The following is a 14,452-nucleotide window of genomic DNA, read 5'->3' on the forward strand; positions in this document are numbered from 1 at the left end:
AAGATTACAAACATCCTTCCGTCATTTGTCTCTATGTATGAAAACTCTATGTTATCTCGAATAATTCTTGTCCATATGGAAACTTAAATTCGACCACTTTGAATAATTGTACCAATCATGGCACCAAAGGAAGTGCATAGATCGCTTCCTTTGTTGTGGGCCGGTGACTTAGTTTTTAAGCCTTTACTTTTACTTTCGGTTGCCCTATTTTATCACGATTGAAACCGAAAAATAAAAGATAAGCATAAAAATTATAATGTCATGTCTAGCAAAGGGTGGCGTAACATGGTCTATGTGTAATTAATGGTGGAAGTGGTCTCGTAGGTATCTGGCGGTGGCTTGAAGTGTCTGCAGTGGGAACGTGTTATGGCCTATGTGTATGTGGGCGGAAGTGTGCGGATGCACATCTACACAAGTGGAGGTGGAATGTTTACTTGTGTAAGGATCATGAGGTGGATTAGAAGGAAGAAATGTATAAATAGGGAGCTAGACAGAAAAAGGGGAGGTCCGATCCTAAAGTGGGATTCTTATAAATTTACAATCATCGATATTTTTACGGTTGGCTTTCACCACTAATTCCACTGGGCCAAGCAGCGTGTGATCCAATAGCGTCTTCCACAAATTTCAACTTATCACCAACCGGGTACGGGGAAGAAGAGCTTGTTCTTTACCTTCCAAAATCTTCCCAACTGCTACATGTGAGTTGTATTGCCCTAAGGGAACATTGTGCAACTTAGTTTCGGTCCAAGCTCCTCGTAGACTATACCCTTAGCAACAACATTGGATTTGAAATCCACACCAAACTGCAACTCCGCCCTAAGATGAATTGTAAAGTCATAATGGGTTAATTGCAAATACAACATAAAAGCAGGGATTCAAGCACTAGTATTCACCTTTCCAAGATCCCATGTATGATTTAAATCTTGGTGCCACGACTTGTTACTTCAAGCATTTTCCTTTTTAGAAGTTTTTGGTGGTATAGGAGAATTAGCCTTTTTGGTCTTCAACAAATTTTAGGTGAGAATATTTAGAACTAAAAAAAAACTAGACACACACAAAAATATTTTAAAAGTACTTCAAAATAAATTAAAACTTAATGAAATTACCTCAATGCCTTTCAATACTAAGTGCTTTTGCCAAGCAACTTGTGATCCAAGAGCATCTTTCAAAATTACATTACTCATCTCGGTGGTATAGGAAGAACAACATGATCTTTACCTTCCAAAATCTTATCAACTCGTCTGGCGTGCATTGTTTGGCCCTAAGGGAACATTGTGCAACTTAGTCTCCGGTCCAAGCTCCACGTAAACCTTTACCCTTAGCAACAATATTGGACTTGGAACCCACGATGGCCAAACCTTCAGTCCTAATTGTATCTGAGTTTTTAGTAATTAACAATATGAAAATAACGAAGTGGATTAGAAGACGTGTGTTAATCAGATTGAGGAACCTATCTATTATATTAAGTAAAATGTGATTGCAAGGATTGTGACAACGATACCTTTTCAAGAGGAAGCATAGGATTTGGAAGTGGGGAATGACTTGTTCCCTTAGCATGTACCTTCCTAAAAATCAGGTTGAGTTTTTTCCGATTGGGCGACTCTTCTCTTCCTTGTTCTTTTGGCTATATATGTTAGAGAATATTTACAAAATAAAAGCGAAATAGGAAACAAAAACACCCAATTCTAAAGTAGTGTAAACAATATTTAAAAGCTTACTTTTACGCTTGCTATGTGCACCACCTAAAGGGGGATATGGTCTCTATTGTCACTTTTGTGGCTATTGAAGCAATTTTTTCGAGCGGGGAGAAGTGAGGCGATCATTAAATTTTGCTTCTAACTCCTTGTATTTATTCTTCAATTCTTTTCTTTTTTTCCGTTCTTCCTTTCCCTTTTCTTACGCTTTTTTTCTTTTTGTTCTTCCTTTTTTCTTTTTCCTCTTCCTCGCGAGCTTTTCGACTCAATGCGCACATGTTTCTTAGATCCACGCTTTATTAGGCTTAAAATCGCGTGTGGGGGTGACTCCATCTCCTACGCCTCTAACACGACCACCACCGTGTTCGGAGTACCCAATGCGAGTCGAAGACGTCTTTAGTACCCTCAACCTCTAAAGTTCCTTCCTTGACCTGCGTTTGATAATCATCCTACAAGATAATGAGTGTGGATGTAGACTTATCAGTCACCCAAAACCACAAAAGCAGAAAACAGTGCAAGATTTGAATTAATAAGAGGGTTGGTCACAACCATAATCTACACCTTGTTTATTGTTTCTAAGCAAGTATCTCGAGCAACCCATCAAAAGTTTCTCAAAAGTGTTGTCACCCTCTCAGTTGAACTTTGATTCATACAGTGGACTTAATAATCACACAAATGTTTCTCAAAATAAAAAGGAGTTTTATGACACCCTACTGAAGTGATTTTGAACCCCTCCCCCACCCCTGTATATCCATTCTAGTTGTGCACGTGCATGGGGGCAGCATGAAAAGGAGTGCAAGTGGGTAACTTATATTCTTAAAATTTTCCATGTACCATTCAAGAACTGCCCCTTAGTATGATAAGCTAAGCAACATGATCAAATATAGAAAGTAAAACAAGAGAAGCAAATCATCACCTTGGTCAATGTGGCACCTTTCTACTGCCTCTATATTGTAACCTTATTATTACTATTAATATAACATTCACACTATACTAGGAAGTATACTAGACTGAAACGTACTATTCTCTCTGCAACTTCCTTGGTAGCATCATTTGCATAGTTACCATCTTTGCCTTGGAGGGAAAGTTGCCACCCATAAGACACTGTCCTTTCCAATAAATGATCGCCCTCCTCTTGTCTCTGTTTTTGAAGTATATAGCACATCAAATAATAACAAATTAGAGGAATGCAATATTACATAAATAAAAACAAATTAAAGGAATGCTATATTACATATCAAATAACAAATTAGAGGAATGCTATATACATTTACTTACCTTTTTCTCCACGCGATTAGCAATACTCATCCTGCCTGTTCGGTGGTTAAACTTCTTTTGCTTTCGCCGCGTTGATTGCACTTCGCTAAGATTCTTACAAATTAAAAATAAAAATAAATCGTGTTATGTACTAGAGTTTGTTTTAAACCATTTCTTGAAATAATACTTTATTTGGAAGTAGTTTTGAATGAGAAAAACATTCCTATCATGCCCTTAAAGTGATTAACTCAAGAAGATAACTCGTACGTCTATAGGAACAATTACTGATATGGGATTGTAAAATGGCAGTGGGTTATACACTCAGAAAACCTCAATATCCAGCAGACATCCCAGAAAACCTCAAGGTAATAGCATAGTGAGATACGTGAATGCGGTATATAGCAAATAAAGAGAACAAGCATAACAGCCTAACGTGAATGTGGACGATAGCTTTCTTGTTCTCTCTCGTCCCCTAGTAGCTAGTTTTGAGTTCCCTTCCTCTAGTAGCTAGGCTGCTTCTAGTAGCTAGATTGTTTTGGTTTGGAGTGGGGTGGGACGATGTGATACTCAAGTATTCCCCTGTACTGGTACTCTTTCCCGATCGAACAGGGAGCAGGACCAGCAATGACAAATATGAAGATAGAGGGAAAGAGTACCGTCAATAAGGTACTGCTTCAGGGGGTCCATCCAGCTCGGCTGCTGCTTAGGCCGAATGGGGGCCACAGTCAGCCTCTGGAGACTGATGCTGGGTAGCTCCTTATATTGGGTATACTCCGAGCTTCATGAGTTGTCAAGGTGGGTAGCCATTCGTTGTCATTCGGGGTGCCTATTGTCAAGTCGGGGAAGCTGGAATATCCTGAACTGTTGGAAGTGGGTAGAGAGCCCCTTAATCTGGTCAAGGTGGGTAGCCATTCGTTCGTCCTTGTACCTATATCAAATTTCAAGCACTTATGAAACCCACTGCTAGTCGACCATTTCATTTTGGCCTCATATTTTCATGCACTAGTAGTAACCCCTATTCAAGTATTCAACCAAAAAAATTCCAGCTGCAAACACAGAAAATTCCAGCTGCAAACACAGAAAACACAGAAAATTCCAGCTGCAAACACAGAAAATTCCAGGATAAGATGACTATGGAGTTTGAAAACCTTTATCAAGGGAAGATGACTGTAGCACAATATGAAGCCACGATTCGCAGAGTTATCTCGGTTTGCTACTCACTTAGTGGCAGGCGAGGCCACTAAAGGCAAAGAGGTTTGAAAGAGGGTTGAATCCTTCTATTCGAGGCAAGCTTGCAGTACTAAAGATCCGTACTTATTCAGAGATTATTGAACGAGCACTACTGGCAGAGCAAGAAATGGAAGACAGCCAGAAAATTAAGGAGAAGAATATCAATCGAGTGCAAACTACCAATCCGAACTCTAACAATCAACATCTAATGCAAAACAAGAAGCAAAGGACTTATGGGAATTCACGTATTATAATAACAACAATAATGGGAATGGGAAAAACTATAGTAGCAGTTCTGGGAATAAGTCAGATGTTCCGTTTGCATGTTACAAGTGTGGTGATCCTAATCATATGAAGAGAAATTGTCCCATTCTTGCAGCAGAGAGAGAAAAACAGCAAGTACCACAACAACAACAACAAAAGTCACAGGGTGGGCAGTACAGAAACAATAATAGCAATGGACCGAAAACTCAAGGACGAGTATATGCATTGACTAGTGATGCTAATGCCTCGAATGCAGTTCTGGTTCTCAAATTTACCCAGCATGTTGTTGTCCCTGGTTCTGGTTCTCTCACCCTCGAATACCTGGATCAACACACCTGGCTGGTTGTCAGAGTATGTAGAGAAGACCTGTTCCTTCTTGGTGGGGATGGTTGTGTTCCTTGGGATCAAGGTAGTCATGACACCTCCGGCAGTTTCCAACCCAAGGGAAAGTGGAGTGACATCCAGTAGCAAAAGGTCTTGGACCTTCGTTACCCTCACCACTAAGAATAGCAGCTTGAACAGCGGCACCATAAGCAACAGCCTCATCAGGATTGATGCTCTTGCAGAGCTCCTTTCCATTAAAGAAATCCTGTAGAAGCTGCTGAACCTTGGGAATTCTAGTGGAACCACCAACAAGTACAGCATCATGGACAGTACTCTTGTCCATCTTAGCATCTCTCAAGCACTTCTCAACAGGCTCCATACACTTTCTGAACAAATCCATGTTGAGTTCCTCAAATCTGGCTCGGGTAATGGTGGTATAAAAGTCGATACCCTCAAACAAGGAGTCAATTTCAATTGTGGTTTGAGCAGTGGATGAAAGAGTCCTCTTTGCCCTCTCACATGATGTCCTCAACCTCCTAAGAGCTCTAGGATTTCCACTGATGTCTTTCTTGTGCTTTCTCTTGAACTCTTGCACAAAGTGATTCACCATTCTGTTGTCAAAATCCTCCCTCCAAGATGGGTGTCACCAGCAGTTGCCTTAACCTCAAAAAACCCTCTTCAATAGTAAGAAGAGACATCAAAAGTACCACCACGAGATCAAAGATAAGCACATTCTTCTCACCAACACTTGTAGCCTTCTTATCAAGACCATAAGCAATAGCAGCAGCAGTTGGCTCATTAATGATACATAAGACATTAAGTCCAGCAATAACCCCAGCATCCTTAGTAGCTTGGCTGGGAATCATTGAAGTAAGCTGGGACAGTAACAACTGCATTCTTAACTGTAGAACCAAGATAAGCCTCTGCAATCTCCCTCATCTTAATAAGAACCATTGAAGAAATTTCTTGGGTAGTAATTCAATGTATTGTCAGAAACCATATAAAACAGCATAAAACATTATCAGCATAAAACAACACTACCATTTGGAGGGAGGGAAACTTCAGTGCTGATGCTTTGGCTAAGGCAGGAGCATCTCTACAACCGAATGAAGCTACCTGGACAAATGGCAGACCTACATGGTTGGTCGCAGAAGTAGGAAGCACCTTTTGATAGGCTTTTTAGATTTGATTAATTGTATCCTACCCCCAAGTTTGTTGACAATGAGCTGGGAGTCACTGAAGACAGTTAGACTCGAGATGCCGAGCTCCCGAGCCATGTTAAGCCCAGAAGACTTTGTAATTATTCTGATCGTGTGTGCGTAGAAGTAAGGCCTAAGCTTCTTAACTGAGAACACTAATGAAAGGGTAGACAAGTCGATCTAGGAGTACCTCGTCTCTGCGTCGAGCAGAGTTCAGCTGACGAAGTACACCTGATGTTGTGAATACAAACTCCCACAGAATTCTAATCATCTAGACATAGATTTATTTATTATAAATTTAGACGAATATCATTTTGTCACATTCTCGCACACAATTTCAGTCAGCAGAGCCCTTGAACTCGGTAAGCATGATTAAACAATGGCAGACTTGGCGTGAATACAAAGGCGGCAGCAGAGAAACTCTGACAAAAGGAATACAAAGGGCAGCAGCAGCAATGAAGGCGAACCCGAAACCAAATGACAAATCTAAAGTAGAAGCATAGAGATAAAAAGACTTTTACTGTTGCAGTATGGAGATAACAGGTTTAAACACTTAGTCATGCCAACTGATAACTTTCGGAAGGGAGACTACAACAGCTAAGGATGACATGCAACCAAGAATAGATGATGCAAGGGAATCCACCTAGAATCTTACAAGATAAATTCTCGCAAGCTCTCTTGTATAATCAACCCTTTGGAATCTAAAAAAAAAAAGGAAACCACAAATCAACAAAATCCTCTCAAACTAAACTTGGCCTTCGCCACAAGTCCAACCTCCCGGAGCACAGCCTCTTTGCTTGAATCCACCACGATTACATGGATACTAGCTTCTTTAGGACTTTCAAGAAACTAAGGCGGTAAAACAATAGCTTGCATGCATGTACAAACAAAAGCAAAATAAAATTAAGAGAAATACGCCAGAAATTCAGGTGTAAGTCTACTTTTTACAAAAGTATCCCAATCTTCTTGGACTGATTACTTTTCTATACAACTTTGGTATTTTCTTGAGTCTCTTCGGTTTATTCTTAAAAGGTAAGATGTACCGTCTAGTAAAGGCGAGACTTGAATGCTTTCCACAACCTGCCCATCGCGACTTGTATGCGAATAGATCTTTCGTTTGTGTCCAACTTAAATTTTTCCTATTTGTAGGTAGCATATTAGTTAATCATGTAAACAAAATGAAATTAGCTTATAAAGCATTAGATTAATGTACCTTCAAAGAGATCCACAAATTTTTCTTCAATGTTGGTGATACATCTTTCCAATTAGTTATTGTAATCCTTACTCTTGCCCTCACCAAGTAGCCTCCATAACTACCGATGTCGGTTCCACCTTGACCAATTGTTTGCTTGATTCATTATAAACAACTCCTTGATATTCACCCTTTTCAATTTTTTTATTTTTACACACTTTGCCGCTTCTTGACTTTCCGTTTTTGCTTGAACTTTTTTTGCTCTTGCCTCGTCAACTTCCATATCTTTTGAGCCCAACCGCTTCTCGAGTGCGAATGGTCTTCAAAGCCATCTTCGAGTTTGAATGCCCTTGTGAACCATCTTTGGAGTTGAATGATCTTCGAGCCATCTTCCGAGTCTGAATTCTCTCGAATTTGAATACTCTTGTGATTCTCAATGCTCTTACGGATCCATGAGTGTACTGTAAAGACCATTTTGTTTTTGCAAGGTTTGTCAATATATATATATATATATATATAAATATTCCATATATAAAGCTTCCACCAAGTAGGTCTTTAATTGTTTAGAAATGTAAACATGCAAATGTAAACAAGACTAGTCATCTCGGTTTAGGCTGTAAGTTTAACACAAAAACTTGAAACATTCTTAAAACACGATAAAAACAACAAAAAAAAATAAAAGAAAAGAAAAGTCCCATAATGACTAGTAAGAAGTCTTATTTAACTTAAAGAAAAACTCATTCGGGCTCGACCCAAATCCCTTCACAATTTTCACGAGCATAAGGCAATGGCAATTCATTAGCTAAATCAAAGGAGTCAATAGTTGGCAAAATTGTGCCTTAATGCGTAATGGAATCATCATCGAACCCAAAATCATCGTTCTTATTGCGATAGTCTCTTTCGGGGAGTTGCAAGGACAACTGACCATCCCATATTTAGTTGGTCACTCACATAAAAAACTTGCTTGGCTTGGGACGCTAAAATAAAAGGGTCGAACTTGTGGCCAACTTTACCAAGTTGCACAGATGTGAAACCCAATTCATCAACCTTAATGCCTCTCTTGCTGTCAACCCAATCACACTTGAAAATAGGAATCTCGAAGGTCAAGTAATCCAACACCCATACGCCCAAGAAAGCACACCATAAAAGCACATATCCGAAATTACAGGATTCTTGTCCTTGGCACTAGAAATCTGCATTCTTTGAGGCCACTACACCGACTCCAATCGTTTTGGTTGACTAGTTTAGCTTCTCGGTCCTTTGTGTGATAGCGAAAACCCTTAACTTCATATCCGGAATATTTTAGCACATCTAGACTAGGTCCCATGGCCAAAAACTGCAACGTTTCGGAGACTTTGTTATTTGGTATGTCTTGCTCTTCCTCAACCGGTTCTCAAACAATATTAAAACGGTGTTTTAATTTTTTAAGTAACAATAGAGTGTTAACAAAACATACCTTTTGGCGAAGCCAATTAATAAAGGTGCGATTATGCAGCTTTTATCCATTTTACACCCTTGCGATGATTTTGAAGCCTTAGGTAGTCCATATGCTCCCTTTTATGTTAATAATTAAAAGAATACAAGTATTAACTACCAGCTCCCTTATAGAAACGTTGGAGATAAACATCTAGTTAAATTGAACTATTGTGCGTTTATCTACTTACTTGATATAAGGTGAACTTCTTTCATGTTTTCCAACACATAAAGATGTGCTTGTTGCCGGGACTTCTCATCAACTTCAACAACATGCGAACCCCCAATCGGTCTTCCATCGCAAATTGTATCTCCATCTTCCAAATCATTTATGCGTCATGTTTCTTGTGGAAGGAACTCCAATTGCATCTACTTCACTCAAGAATTCAGCACAAAACTCAGCGGCTTCTTCGCAATATAATTCTCCGCCATACATCCTTACGGGCGGTTTGATTCCTAACATATCCCTTTAACACCATCATGTACCTAGAAAGTTTTTTAAAGCTTTAAACCTTTGATCGTGCATTGTGAGACATTTAATAAATAAATTAAAAAATCATTAACTTACCTCTCAAAGGGATACATCCATCGAAAAAAAACTGGACCACATAGCTCGACCTCCCTTACAAGATGAATCTGTCAAATGCACCATGATGTCGAAGAATGATGGTGGGAAAAACTTTTCTAACAAACACAAAGTTACCACCAAATCTTTTGAATATTATCCAATTTCGACACATCCACTATTTTTGTGCAAAGAGCATTAAAGAAGAAGCATAACCGAATAATGGTATACCTCACATGCTTTGGCAACACCGATCGATCGCCCACGGGGAAGAAGTTGTTGCATTAGTCGGTGGCAATCATGAGATTTAAGACCATATAATTTCAAATCTTTCATTGAAACACAAGATTTGAAATTAGAACAATATCCATCCGGGACCTTCGGTTCAAAAACGATTGTGTTGCAAACTTCCTCTTTCTCTTCTCTAGATAATGTATAACATCTTTGGCGGTAGGTAGAATCTTGTCCCTCTCTTCTCGGTGCTAGTTCTTCCCTTAAGTGCATCTCTACAAGGTCAAGTCGGCTTTGAAGTGAATCCTTTGTTTTCAATGGAATATTAAGCAAAGTCCCAATGATGCTATCACACACATTTTTCTCAATATGCATGACATCCAAGTTATGTCTCAAAAGCAAATGTCTCCGGTAAGGCAACTCAAAAAAATATAGATCTTTTTTCCAGTGACCTTCCTCATGATTTTTGTGTACACCATCGGTTTTCCTCCGCTTTGGTGTTTTACGTATCCTTAGAACTTATTTGCTCCTTTTCCCTTTTTTCTTTTCTTTGAACCTTTGGACCTAATTCGCGCCTTCTCCTTCTTTGATTTTTTGACTTTCTAGCACTTTCGGTGGCTTTCCCCATGAGTTTTGAAATGCTCAACTTTTGTGAAGATTTGCACCCCATTCAATGATTACGGACTTGATCGCAGCTCTTGCTTACCATTAAATGGTCTTTTCTCCTTTTCGCACGGATGGTTTTTCGGAAGCCATCTCCGCGGTGCACTGGTATACATTCTTCTTGCCGTGTTTCAATCTAATAGAATCTGTATTTTTCCCAAGATCTTGGACAAGCAAGATACCCCTTGATTTGATCTGACCGAGCTAAGTTTCCAAGGCGGAAAATCAGCGATTGTCCACAATAGCACAGCCCTAAGTATAAAGGATTCTTGCTTATAGGCATCATATACCTCAACACCGGGCTGCCATAACATTTGAAGATCTTCAATCAAAGGTGCAAGATAAATATCAATGTTGTTACCAGGTTGGTGCGGACCTGATATCAACAATGTTAACATTAAGAACTTTCTCTTTATGCACAACCATGGTGGCAGGTTGTAAGTCGCCAATATAACAGGCCAACAACTATGCCTCCGCTGCTAAGAGAGGCTGTGTGGATTAAAGCCATCGGTTGAAAGTGCAAACCGAAGACTTCTCGAATCACCGCAAACTCGGCCAAGATTGATCGGCGTGTCTCCATGCTTGGGAATCCGGTGGGTGACTCATTTGACCATCAACTACCTCTCTTTCATTCGCATGCCATACCAAATTCTTCGCCCGTTTCAACAGATTGAAACATTTTTTTAAGTCTAGGGATTATTGGGAAATACCATAGTACTTTTCTTTGGAACACTATAATTTTGGTCGGGGATTATTCTTTTCACCTTATACCTTGACGGCTCCACATGTAGGACAAGTAGTTCTATCCTTGTTTATTAAACCTCTATAGAGAATACAATCATTGGGACATCGCGTGAATCTTCTCATGCTTTATTCCAAAACGAGACAAAGTTTCCTAGCCTCTCTCTCATGGTCAAAGGCAGCTCATTGCAATCTGGGAGCATATCCTTAAATGAGAGCCAACACCATAGAGAAGCTTTTATCGGACCACCCACTCATTGCCTTCACATTGAAAAAGCTTAACCAGAGATGATAACTTGGTGTATTTTTACACCCGTCGCACAAAGGTAAATCAGCTTCTTCAATCAGTTCACAAAGTTTTTTGGGGTTCCCCATGAAAGTCTCCCCGAGTGGCCTCAAACATTTTTCGCGATGTTTGCGGCCTCATCTAGTCCACCCTCATCAAAACCTTCCTCGACTCCCTACTTTCGATCTTTGACTCCTTTGGAGCATCTTCCCCATGCCACACCCATGTGCAATACGTTTGTTCAATCCTTTCGTTCTCGGATGGCGCCCCACCTCCACTATATCAAATTAGGTACATATTCCCACATTCAATGCATGGATGGGGTATACAATTCTTACGTTTTGCATTATCAAAAGCAAATGTAAGAAACCGATTAACGCTTCTACATCTACATATTGAGTAGAAAATATATCTCTCGACATCCATGACTTGTCCATCTCAAGCTACCAAAACAAAATACGATAAGTCCTTATTGTCGACAAACAAGCAAATACGAAAATAGAGTTAAGCTGAAAAAAATATAGTCTAGTTTAAAATTAAAAAACAAAAATCATGTTAGATAACCATTTGTGAAACCTTCGTTTATAGCCCCTAAAGTAAACCTTCGTTTCATAAACCTTCGTTTATAGCCCCTAAAGTAAACCTTCGTTTATAGCCCCTAAAGTAAACCTTCGTTTCATAAACAAAAAAAAAATAAAACACTAACGACCACCTCAAATCGGGAATAAAGCACAAATTGTAAAAAAAAAATCCAAATCAAATGAAAACCCATACCTTACTTTTACATTACTTTTTACATTTTTTAGAAGACATCATATACTCATTTTTTTTTTCATATACTCATTGATCGATCCAAGTAGGGAACGGAAAAGCAATGGTAGTTTGAGACTTATTCCCTTTCTTGTAGTTGGAAAGATCGTGCCATGCAGTAGTCATTCTTATACATAGCTAGGTACAAAATGCGATATTCTTATTTATGCAAAGAACTGTTATACAAAATTGTTCCTATTGAAAAAATATAGGACCGTGCCTAGTATTTTTGTGAAAGATTATCGTATATAGTAGTTAAAATGAACAAGAAAGCACCCATTTGGAAAGGGTTAGCGGAACTATGTAAAACTCAAAGAACTTCACAAAAGCATGGGACAACAGAATAATTTTGTACCTTCGTTGTACCTTGCGCTTAATTATAAATGAAAATTGAAGTTCTCTTATTTCCCCATCCATTGATCCATGTAGACATGTAGTGATTGTCTCGGAATGAGAGTAGTATGAGACAGCAAATCAATTTAGGTATAATTATGTATCTTAGTTAAAAGTAAACAAACTTAGGCGTTATATCAATTTTCCCATAAATTTTTTCGATCTACTGAGTTAACTTAAACATAAAGCTTAAATATTAGGTTATTGCGGTTTCATTTCATTATGTATTTATCTTTGTGTAAAATTTCAAAGTGAAGTAATTCTATTTTATTTCTTAAAAAACAAGATTCAACAGCAAGGATCTGTGCAGACTGGACTTGTCACAAAAACAAAATTATACCCCAATTCAGATCCAAACACCGGCATGGAGTGATATCTTCACCGTCAATCCCTGAATATATTTTTCCATTGATTTCATGTTTTCATTCACAAATTTTACAGAGAATTCCTACATAAGTAAAAGACCTTCCACGTAAAAGACCTTACTTCTCCCTCCAAACCCAAGACGTTCGTGACGGGGAACTTCGTACAAGTTCTTCAAGGATTCCCAATAAAAACTAAATCCTACTCTATTGTATGCACTTCCTACCACATCTCTCTATGCTTTCAACCTGAGCTTACCGTATACTCTTCTTCCAACTCACAAACATCTCTCCACAATTCTAAGTACCAAACCGACTTAGTTGATTTTTGCCAGGGACCAACGACCGTTGTTACTTTTCAATACACCAATATGTTTAAAACTGTGAAGATGAGCTCTGAAATTCAAATAGTCCTACCTAAGTTTCACTCTCAACTCTGAACTTGTTTGCCTCAAAGTTTCTTACTCTAAGGAGCATAAAACATCAATTAGAACTTACAAAACATATAAACATGCAGACCAAACTTGATGTGTATCAAATACTTGTCATAAAAACAAGATTTACAGAGAATTCCTACATAAGTAAAAGACCTTACTTCTCCCTCCAAACCCAGTAAGTTCTTCAAGGATTCCCAATAAAAAATAAAACACTAACGACCACCTCAAATCAGGAATAAAGCACAAATTGTAAAAAAAAATCCAAATCAAATGAAAACCCATACCTTACTTGATTTAACTGGATATTGTTGTTCGAGAGAGCTGTGAACACGTAGAAATCCTAACCACAATCAATTGAAATTCCCCTGTTCCAAAAAAAATATTGGTATACAACTCAAAAACCAAAACTTTTTACTGCAACAAATTCAAAATCGAATAGAGATAAAGAACTAACCTTGTCTGTCTTCAATTACCGAACTGAATTTTGGAGAGGTAATAAATTTTAGATGGAGAATGAGTGAAGAGAGAGTCGTGAGGAATTGATTTAGGTTGAGAGAGTGAATTGAAGATAGAGTCGCGAAGTCGTGAGGAATTGAAGGAATAAATTTAGGTTGAGAGAGTGAATTGAACGAAGCTCGCGAAGGTTAGCAAAAAAAAACGAAGCTCGCGAAAGTGTTTCTGAAGATAGAATTTGAAGAGTTTCAACTCAAGCGGGAACTGATGAGCGAACGTGGTTACGTGGGTGTGTCGTGTTTTTGTTTTTTAGTTGAGCTGTGGTCTTAGACAAAAACTACCTAGGTCATATAATGGGTCAAACGGTCACTTAAGAGTCTGATAATACGTAACTATTTTAGTGAAATAGTCACAAATAGTTCTCCACACATATACACCTTTTTTAGAAAAAACCATTTGTGACCGTTTCGAAAACGCACGTCACTAAAAACTTTATAAAACAGTCACAAAAACCCTTTTATGCCATTTGTGACCGTTTCGAACAGAACAGTCACAAATACTATTTTAAAACAGTCACAAAAAGCCTTTTTTCTACTAGTGTGGACCAAAATCTTACTAGTATTATCATATAAATATGGTTCTAGAAGATTCCAGAAGATGTACAGAACTATTAGTACACTAGATTCCAGAAGACGTACAGAACTATTAGTACACTAGAGGATTGAGCGACGAACTTCACCTAAAATTTGCAGTTCGATGTGATTGTGAGACTGGGGTTCCTAATGCTCTATCTTTTTCTTCAAGAGAGCTTGGCATTTTGTCTCCAAGTCCAAAGACTCTACCCCGTTTTCCTGACCTTAGAAAAAATAGGTTCAGTT

The 14,452-nt window shown here is 38.6% G+C and overlaps 1 pseudogene; it reads right to left on the bottom strand.

Annotated features, from left to right (window-relative positions):
• Positions 1-4,589: 4,589 nt before the first annotated feature.
• On the bottom strand, positions 4,590-5,747 carry LOC147481568 (heat shock 70 kDa protein 1-like; annotated as a pseudogene).
• Positions 5,748-14,452: the final 8,705 nt, after the last annotated feature.

Source organism: Coptis chinensis, chromosome 8 (genome assembly GCF_015680905.1).
Source record: "Coptis chinensis isolate HL-2020 chromosome 8, ASM1568090v1, whole genome shotgun sequence".
Taxonomy (NCBI): Eukaryota; Viridiplantae; Streptophyta; class Magnoliopsida; order Ranunculales; family Ranunculaceae; genus Coptis; species Coptis chinensis.